We start from the raw sequence: 9,559 nt of genomic DNA, 5'->3' as shown, positions 1-9,559 counted from the left end.
GCTGAAGTTAGCCACTAGCTGGTATGGAGAAGATTAACATGATAAGATGTGGTTTCACTTTGGTTTGACTATGAGAAAATCCATTACTCTTTCCATTAATTAGATATTAATAATTTTTCCTAGCTATGTGATAGCAACAAGAACAAAGCAGAGAAAAAGAATCCATGCAATTCATTCCAGATTAAAATGCCATCTGTATACTGTCCTTCCACCCAGTAACAAACCCTATTCATTAGGGCACTGAATTTCCATATGTCTGTCTTGGTTCATGCCCAGTCAAATTAGCTCTCTATTAGACTGCTTACCTGCTGTGGCTTCATCTTCACATCACTGTGCTGTAGCTCTTCTTAACTCACAACTCCACATATGCTGTTACTGTAGAATTGTTAAATTTGTTACTTGAGTGCTTATAGCAACCAAATCACACTGGTGCACCTCACTCTTCCGTGAAGGAGAGAAGGACTGGCTCCAGACTCTATACACTATCTATTTTTAGAGCCCCTGCTTTTTCTGAGAAATGACTTTGTGCCTGGCAAACAAATCCTTGAAGGAAAAGTCACTTCCACCTAATTTGGTAATCTAAAACAGCTTTGCTTTTGGCTTCCTTCTACAGAGCACAGAACTGCTACATCAAGTTAATTTTGCAGTCTCTCTAAATTCTACTGAGCTTTATTTAGAGAGAGACCAAATGTAAACCCATTAGATCATACTAAACAGTACACTGTACGTCATTGAAAAACTAGTCTGCTGTTAGACAAACTTGGTCTCTGAAACTGCTGAATTATATATGTTAAAGTTAATCAAAATGCTTCCTAACATGCATTAAAAAAGGTCAATCACCGGGCTTTACTGTATGGCTTCAGAAAGAACTGTGGCTATTGCACAGATGAAATGTTTTATTCAATGTACAGACAGAAAATCAGGTTGCAACAAAAAGCAGGTAGTTACTGTAGATTCAAGGGACTGGGGCTATGTACTGCAAGCTTCTTTCGGAAGAAGCTTTTCCGGAAGAAATCTTCCAAAAAAGTCTTCCAAAAGAGAGCATCCACACTGCTAAAGTGCATCAAAAAAGCGATCTGCTTTTTCGAAAGATAGCATCCACACTGAATGGACGTTATATCACATTTAAGCTTTGTTTACTATAGACAGAGTGGCCACCAGTGCTTTTTGCTCTTTTCTCTTCTTTTGTAAGAACTCCTTCTTCCCTGTCCACACACACCTTTTTCCAAAAGAGCTTTTTCGGAAAAAGGCTTCTTCCTCGTAGAAGGAGGTTTATCAATGTCAGAAAAAACCCTCCATTCTTTCGATTTTTTTCAAAAGAACACAATTGAAGTGTGGATGTAAGTGACTTTTTTTGGTAAAAAGGCTGTTTTTCTGAAAAACTCGGTAGTGTAGACATTGCCTATAATATGGTGTTAAGATTGCCAGCCCTGGCTTTGCTGCAAAAAGACTTAGCTCACTAAACTGAAATCTGATAAAAAATGTATGTAAGGGGACTGTTACCCCTTACTAAAACTCTGTGGGAGTTTTTTGGTTTACCAGCTTCAGAAGGGGAAGGGTTCATGAGACTGACAGACCCCAGAGACAAAGGAAAGCAGTCAACACTCCAGCTCAGCCTGACTGACAGGTTGTAAGTGGGGATTGTTCTGGCTCTCTCTGAGCAAACAGGGAGCTGAAAGAGCAGAGCCAGCTGTGTGCAGAAGAGGTCCTGCAAAGACAGAGAGCTGAAAGAGGAGTACAAGAAGAAGTCCTGCAGCGACAGAACCAGACACAGACAGGCCAAGCAGTGCAGATCCTGTGTTGAGCAGCAGACTGGCAGTGCTCAGAAAGCCAAAAGGAACAGAGAAGCAACACAAGGAGCTGGAACTGGCCAAGCAGCACAGCCTGCAGCTGGATGTGGTGAGCTACTGGGACCTGCAAAGTGTGGGGAAAGGCTCTGGACTGGGAGAGGGGTCTGGCCACTTAGAGACTGAGGCTGTGTGGTCACTGCCAGTGCAAGCGTGTTCAGCCTGCAGCCCCTTGCAGCACATCCAGGGCTTCTAAGGAAGAGACTGTGAACTGTCCTTACACTCTACAGGCTGCTGTTTTGATGTCCCTGTGCTACAGAGCAGGGCTGTGTGTTCTCATTTAACCATTCTCATTGTTTCTTATTCTATTCTCTTTAATCAGTTGATGTTTAATAAATTGTATTTGCTTTGAACCTTATGAAGTGATCACTGGGCCAAGAAGGCCTGCAGTGTAAAGAGAGCACCTCGGAGTGGGGACACCCTAACTCCTGCCCCTAGTGACTACAAGGTCAGGGATTAAGCCCCAGGAAACCTGGGCCCAGCCTTGTTGGGGTTTCAAGGGCTCTGCTATTCAGGAGAGTGGAGGGGGAGCCCTCAGGATCAGGGAGCCGTGGGGTAAAGGAAGTGGGAGCGGGGACTCAGATCCTTTCGCTGGTTCATTTCACCGGGGTGTATAGAAGCAAGGAAAGTTCCCCACAATAGCGGGACCATTCCCCCGCTTACATTTAGGTCAGTTCGCCGCCACTATCAGAGGCCCTACTCACATAGCCAGTTGTTTTGCCCTCCTCCTCCAAGCCAGGCATGTTTTTTTGGTAGGGTGGGGCCATCTGTGTCTAAAACAACTGCTTAACCACCTTCTTATTGATGTGGGGCTGGCATACATCATCACATTGGCTCATATTATGAATATCCTCTTTGTGTTCACCACACTCTCTTCCGAATCTCTTCCCTACAATGAGGGGCACTACTGCTTGATCAGACAATTGTCTTTTGTATTCCCATGCACCAGTACCTGATTTGTGCACACTATCATTATTGTGAGTGCAATGGCACACCTTCCCCTATTTCAAAATAAAGAGCCAGATAGTGCCCCTTGCTAACATATGCATTCAGGGAACTAAGGCCCTCCTTGGTCTTTGTGTGTCACCACATTTATGTTCCCTTGATCATCAGCCTTAGGAGCAGGGGGAGAGAGAGTCTGCACACTTAGTACTCCCTCTTCCTCAGCACACTTGTAGGGAGAGTGGAGATAAGGAACATCAAGTAAAATACTGAAGTAAATCACTCCTCACTGGGAGCAATGGAGGCCAAGGGAGAAATTTGGCTTTGTGAATTACCATTCCCCATCTAGCACTCCCCACAGAGTGGAACAGCTATGTGCTCCAACATGACTCAGAACATTGAGCAAAGGCTCTGTTTAGCTCCATGCCCTCATTTTCTCAAGTTATATTCTGATTGGATGGTTAGGATTTTGCAGTGACATCATATCACTATTTAAATCACAGCATAGGGCAATCGACTGGAGTTATTCCAGTCTCAGACAGCTTAGGTTCTATTCTGAGTGGAGCTAGTTGGCATATTATCGACAAAACTGTTTTTGTCAAAGCTACTGTTTCAGCAAAGCCAATGGTCTCAGAGGGGTAGCCATGTTAATCTGTAACTAAAATAACTTAAAAAGCAACAGTGGTCCTGTAGCACCTAAGAGACTAGCAAAAATGTATAAAGAGTATCATGAGCTTTCGTGGGTACAACCCACATCTTCAGATGACAAATATAATTTGTCATCTGAAGATGTGGGTTGTACCCACGAAAGCTCATGATACTCTTTATATATATTTTAGTCTAGTAGCATCTTAAAGACTAACAAAACATGTAGATGGTATCAAGAGCTTTCGTGTGCACAACCCACTCCTTCAGATAACATCCTGCTGCTACTAGACTTTAAGGTGCTACTAGACTATATATTGTTTTTTAAGTTTTTCCTGTTACAGACTAACTCAGCTACAACTCTGAAGTTTTTATATATATTTTGTTAGTCTCTAAGGACCACTGTTGTTTTTTAAGTTATTTTAGTTACAGATTAACACAGGCTACCCCCCTGAGACCCTTGACTTTGTTGAAACAGTGGCTTTTTTCAGCAAAGCCAAGACACTGAGCAGAAATTTATATGATTTCAAGGACATTTTCGATGGGATGGTTTCTGAGATCCAGAGCAAAGATTCTGATCATTTCCAGAAAGAGAGCAAGACTGAGACTCAAATAAAAAAAACTGGTGTTTTGATACTGTAGAGCTGATGGATCCAAGTGGTAGGATTGAGCCAGGGCCACTAGGAGCTAAAGCTACCACGTGCCTCTGCCACACAAGCTAAGAGCCAACTTCCCAAAATGGCTGAGTACCTCACAGCTCATGTTAAACTCGCTGCACCTTTATTTCCCTATCTGCAGAAAATGGAGATAATGATACTGAACCTACATGCTCAGAAATCTATACATGAAAAACGTTATAGATCTTTTTTCTTTGTTACTGCCCCACTCCATTCATCCCCACAAAGCAGAGCTCTGATGTTAACAGCTTTTTTATGGCAATAGCCATGCAGATTGTCGGTATCAATATGCCTATCATCTTAATGAGCTCTTTGGAAAATGGCAGAGAAAGACATTGTCTCTCTTATTTTAACTGATTTTTTTATATAAGAATAGAGCGAGGCAGCAGCCTGGGGCCTGAAGGGATTTAGTTTGTTTGGATTTTGACTTGTGTTTTCCTCTCCAGACAGCTCTACCTCTCTCCCATGACTGATAATGCTTTTGTCAGTGTAAGTAATTTTGTGTATGCAGATGTTTGCATTTAACTGTTTGCATTTGCTGTTGCTATATAAATTCCTGCTCGGTGTCAAATATACAGGCATTCCCCGAGTTACGCGGATCCGACTTATGTCGGATCCGCAGTTACGAACGGGGTTTTTCTCGCCCCGGAGGACGGGAGCGGCGGGACGCCCAGATGCGCTGCGGTCCCGCCGCCCACGTCCTCTGGGGCGAGAAAAGCTGCTCTGCGTCTCCCTAGTCTGCTGGGGGGGAGGAAGCCCTCCCCCCCAGCAGACCAGGGAGACGCTGAGCAAAGCCGCGGAGCACGTGGGCAGCGGAACAGCCCAGATGCGCCGCGGCTGTCCCGCTGCCCGGGTCCTCCGCGGCTTTGCTCCCCGTCTCCCTGGTCTGCTGGTCACCAGCAGACCAGGGAGACGCGGAGCAAAGCCGCGGAGCACACGGGCAGCGGGACAGCCCAGACTGGGCTGTCCCACTGCCCCCGTGCGCCGCGGCTTTGCTCCGCGTCTCCCTGGTCTGCTGGAGATCAGCAGACCAGGGAGACGCGGAGCAAAGCCGCGGAGGACCCGGGCGGCAGGACCGCGGTGCGTCTCGGTCCGCCGCCCATGTCTCCCAGGTCTGCTGGGGGAGGGGGGCGCAGTTAGTGCGCCCCCCCCCCCAGCAGACCAGGCTTTTCTCCGGATGCCTGTGGTAGAGCAGCTGGGGTGCTGCCGGTTGGTCCCGTAGCGCTGCTCTGGGCGCTACGGGACCAACCCGGCAGCACCCCAGCTGCTCTGCCCCAGGCGTCCTGATTCAGCCGCTGCTGGTCAGTTTCAGCAGCGGCTGAATCAGGACACCTGGGCCAGAGCAGCTTGGGTGCTGCTGGGTTGGTCCAGTAGTGCCAAGGAGCGGCGCTACTGGAGCAACCCAGCAGCACCCCGGCTGCTCTGCCCCAGGCGTCCCCAAGTCAGCCGATGCTGAAACTGACCAGTGCTGACTACAGGAAGCTCGAGGCAGAGTTGCTCTGCCCCGGGTTTCCTGGAATCAGCCGCTGATCAGTTTCAGCAGCAGCTGACTTGTGGACGCCTGGGGTTCTTAAGTTGAATCTGTATGTAAGTCGGAACTGGCATCCAGATTCAGCCTGTTGAAACTGATCAGCGACTGATTCCAGGAAGCCCGGGGCAGAGCAACTCTGCCTCGGGCTTCCTGTAGTTAGTCGCTGGTCAGTTTCAGCAGCGGCTGAATCTGGATGCCAGTTCCGACTTACATACAGATTCAACTTAAGAACAAACCTACGGTCCCTATCTTGTACGTAACCTGGGGACTACCTGTATGTAATTATTATATAGTGTGTAAGATTGTCAGGCACTGAGAAAATGAAGCTTTCAGCTAAAAACACATTGAAGGACTAGAGATCTGTTAGTAAACCATGGAACTTTACACTTCTAGTTCATGGGTTCAAAATCAGCCCAGGAGAAGTAGTGACCCAACATTTTTTCCTTGCTGGTGGCCTACACTGAATTAATTAGCTGGTCTCAAGCAACTTAACAGTATTATTATTGTTATTTGTGTTGTGAGAGCACTGAGGAGCCCAGTTGTGGGCCAGGACCCCACTGTGTTAGGTGCTGCACAAACACAGAGCCCCAAGATGTTCTCTGCCCACAAGACCTTACTCACTAAGCAAGGTAGGTGTGCACAACACAAAATCCTCTACTTTCGCTGGAGCTCTTTTTTGAAAGTCTCAGCAACATGAGCAAGGAAACTCTGGCCTTCTCCTCCTATGCTTTTATTGCAATGGGGGTCAAGTCTGTGAAGTGGACATCGTCACACCTCTTTGGTGGAGAAACAGTCTTGCTCCACATACACGCTCAGTCCAGTATCTCACAAGTATTGCATTTGAATGGAAAATTAAAAGTATTCCAGTGTGATGTTGTAATTTTCTGTCTAGAGATTATTTCCCCTGATGAGGTACCATATTCACTCTTGCTGGTGCAGGAAGGAATCATTTACCCCAGCCTGGCCTACAGTACCTCACAGGGCATTCACCCAAAGGGAGGGATACTTTTGACTCCAGCCAAAAGAAAAGACATTTAACCTCCCCAGAGGCTGCTGGGGTTTTGTTTGTTTGTTTGTTTTTGTTTTTTGCAGAGGGAGGTTGCAATGCCTGCTTTCAGGAGCCCTACTATAGCATCACTATTAGGGATTTTCACTGCTAGAGACTCTACCCCTAGGGGTATGCCAGCTTCTACTGGTCAGTCCCCAACTCTGCAAGATTTATGCCATAATAATAATAATGAATTAGCTACAAGAAAATTTCATTTTGGCTACACATAATACAGATTTTAACTAGTTTCAACCAGTTGGGGACATAACTGAGCAACTGCCATACTCACAAAGAGCATTCTCCACTATATCGCAAGTAGAGATACCCTGGTGTAGATATACCCCAATAATATTCTAATATTAATTTACCTCGGATAGAGACATCCCATAAAAATGTACGTTGTCATACAATAACATACACTGACAGACTGGTTAGACTGGTTCGACAAAAGCTGTGAGACCGCAAGTTAATGGCATGATAACGTCAATAAAGCACTTGAATTGTGATACTGCTGTCCCTTGTGATACTGGGGAGCTACAAGTGAGTGACAGGAGTAGTATCCCTATTATCAGCTGTTGACACAATTGCAAACATTTGAAAATCCAATTTAGAAGGCAACTGCTGCTTAGTTAGGGCCAGTGACAGGAAGTCAGACCACACAATGAATTGACTTAGAATTCGTGAAAGAAAATGAGCTGTCCTTAAAACACATGCCCGCTCCAGAAGCCACTCCACACCAGTACCTGTTCATGTAGTCATGCCAGCAGTAGGACAGTTTCAAAAGTTCTTCTTCTGGGTAACCATGATGTGGGGACCTATCTAATATATAAAGGAGAACGTTTGTATGTTTGTACACTAATAACTTGGACACTATAAGAGCTACTACAACCAAACTTTGCATGGGATAATCTTTTATCCAGGAGAAGGTTTTAAGGTACTGTGGGAGGGAAGAGATGAGAGACCGATGCCTCTCCCCAGGTCTGCACGGAGTTTGGCAGTGCAGGGAGAAGCGGGTTCCCGGGGAAGCGATGGGAACAGTTGCTAACTAAAGCCAGCGGAGGGATAACCTGTCATCCAGGAGAAGGTTTTAAGGGACTTTTGGAAGGAAGAGATGAGAAACTGATGCCTCTCCCCGGGGCTGCACGGAGAGTGGCAATGCGGGGAGAAGTGGCTTCCCGGGAGAAACGGTGGGGCCAGTCACTCACTAAGGCAGGCGGAGGGACAAGGAAGCGGAGGGCGGACTCGGGAACCGGCGACAGGCGTGTGGCTCCATTCCCCCTCCCTTCCCTCAGGCTCCTCATCTCAGTTATATCAACTGTCAACTTATATTTCAACAATATATACTGACAAAGTGCAAGGACAGTCACTTCAAGTAGTTGGAATTGATTTGGAGACATCTTGCTTTTCACATGGACAACTCTATGTTGCGTGTTCAAGAGTTGGAAGTGGGAAACATTTGTACATATTTGTTAAGAATAATGAAACAAAATATAGCTTACAATAAAGTTTTTAATGATAACGTAAAATTGGTTGTTTTATACTTTTTTTAGATATATTTTAATCCCTATACAACTCAGTGCAACTTTTCTACCATTCAAAAAACAAAAATGAACTACTGTTTTTCTAAATTTTGTTCCTCCACTTTCCGGAGCAATGCCGGGTAACTCCCGCTAGTTTCTTATAAAGCAACATGAGAGGAGCTTGGAATGCTGGCAGAAGATATATTCTATACCAGAGCACTTACTTTCTCGGACATTTTGCAGTTAGAATGGATGAGAAGGGAATGACAGATGCAGTGTTGCCAACTCTCTGATTTTACTTTATTTAGTGGTATTTAGTGTCTTTTTTAATGGCCCAGATGCTGGATGCAAAAGAGTGAATGAGAATCTCAGAGGGGGTGTTTTTTTTAATGTAAGTTTTTTATCTTCATTGGGGCAGAGAGAAGCTTAAAAACATGAACCAAGTGCATCTTAATGATTTGGAAATCAGACAGCAAATAAAAAGGATCCAACATTGTGTTTAAAATATCTGATAATTTTTAAGCCAATCTCATAGTTTTGTAGCGCCTCACCCATGATTTTGGAATATTTTAGGTTAGCTAGAGGGAGAGAGAGAAAGAGAGGGTATGTCTACACTAGCCCCCTAGTTCAAACTAGGGGGGCTAATGAGGGTGACCGAAATTGCAAATGAAGCACGGGATTTAAATATCACACGCTTCATTAGCATGTTCCCAGGTGGTCGCCATTTTGGAAATTGACTAGCCTGAAAGAACTGCCCGCGTCTACACGTGTCAGAGAAGGGCGATTCCGAAATAAACCTCTTACTTCAAATTCCATGAGGTTTAACACAGGTAGATCCCTTATTCCTACTTTCAAGTAGGAATAAGGGATCTTGAGGAAAAGGGCGTATTTTCCGCAAGATCCCTTCTAGACTGGCGCTTTTCTCCGGCAAAACCCCGAGCCGAAAAAAAGCGGCAGCCATGTTCATGCAAATGCCGCGGGGGATATTTAAATCCCCCACGGAATTTGAAATTCCAAAGTGTCTCATTAGCATCCCTTTTACGGAAAAGGGTGCCAGTGTAGACACAGCCATGCTGTTCATTGTCAGTTTTTTCAGTACGTAACTAGTAAAAACATTTGTACTCAGAGGCAGCTGCGCTCAGCAGTGAAACTGGTCCTGAACAAATAGCACAGATTCTTCATCTTTCAAATTCAATGCTTATGAAAAAGCTATCAAGTGAAGTGAGTACGTAGCTCCTGCAGTGGGAGATAAATACTATGACAAAAAAGACTGTCATGAATTACATTTCACAGCATTTGCTTTCATCCTTTCATTCCAGCTCACTTTGCATTTCCATAATTTTCTCTAT

The sequence above is a fragment of the Pelodiscus sinensis genome, chromosome 16 (assembly GCF_052426305.1).
Source record: "Pelodiscus sinensis isolate ZL-2025 chromosome 16, ASM5242630v1, whole genome shotgun sequence".
Classification (NCBI taxonomy): Eukaryota; Metazoa; Chordata; order Testudines; family Trionychidae; genus Pelodiscus; species Pelodiscus sinensis.
Note: the sequence above shows the minus strand (reverse complement) of the source record.